Source organism: Corythoichthys intestinalis, chromosome 9, assembly GCF_030265065.1.
Source record: "Corythoichthys intestinalis isolate RoL2023-P3 chromosome 9, ASM3026506v1, whole genome shotgun sequence".
Taxonomy (NCBI): Eukaryota; Metazoa; Chordata; class Actinopteri; order Syngnathiformes; family Syngnathidae; genus Corythoichthys; species Corythoichthys intestinalis.
The window spans coordinates 47,829,852-47,830,848 of NC_080403.1; the positions used below are offsets into that span (position 1 = coordinate 47,829,852).

General features: G+C 40.6%; 1 non-coding gene across 1 annotated transcript; it reads right to left on the reverse strand.

Moving 5' to 3' along the window:
• Positions 1-546: 546 nt before the first annotated feature.
• On the reverse strand, positions 547-618 carry trnaq-uug (transfer RNA glutamine (anticodon UUG)). The gene has a single exon. It is a non-coding gene; the product is annotated as a tRNA-Gln (tRNA).
• Positions 619-997: the final 379 nt, after the last annotated feature.

Consider the following 997-nt stretch of genomic DNA (forward strand, 5'->3'; position numbering starts at 1 on the left):
CAAGGTTAGATGCAGACTATATATACAATGGCTCACAGGTGGATACGATCAGCCTGATTGGGTAGAGCAGGAAGTAAAGCTGGAAACAGGCAGAATGATATTACCAAAATAAAAGCAGGAAATTCTGCACCAACAAACAAAACACTAACATGACTTCCTAGACATGACACTTACTTTTTTTTCTGCTGAAAGAAGAGAGTCTAATCTTTCTTTTGGTGGGTTCCATGTTTATAAAGCAATAGAAAAGAATTTAAGAATTTTCTGTGGGCCTTGCAACATCAGTCAAAATCCAGTAAAATGGCCGGGAGCGAAGGGCCTTGCTCCGGTGAAAATGGCTGGGAGTGAATGAGTTAACAATGTATAAAAGGGCCCAGATTGGGGGCCCCCTAGTGGTCAGGGGCCCTAAGCAGCTGCATAGTCTGCTTATAGGCTGGCCCAGCCTTGCGTTTACTTCACCTTGAAGCTATTAGTGTATTTTTAAATAAATAATAAAATAAATTTTACAAACTTTTAAATTATTCAAACGTATGAAAAAAAAAAAAGACGAGGTCCCGCCGAGATTTGAACTCGGATCGCTGGATTCAAAGTCCAGAGTGCTAACCATTACACCACGGGACCGATGACGCCACCTGCGTGCCCTACACCATTATCAATCGACGAACAGACCCGCATGTATTTTCATTTATATATTGCATACCTATCATTTATTTTCAGCAAACTTCAAACTCGCACATGACGCCTAGCTAACGTTAGCGTGACACTCTGGCATTGTGTGAGACAGCACTGTGATATGGCGTCACAGAGAATGGAAAGTAGCCAAAGCACACTCGTATTTCTAAACGATACCACCAAAAAATATGTTTTTGAAATGAATTTGCAGTCACATTACCTTCACCGTCATCACTTCCAAGCAAGCTCTTCCTTTTTTTTACCGTCCTCTTGCTTTCTCTTCGAAATAAAATTACAAATCACATTGGGGAACACATTTGTTGAATTA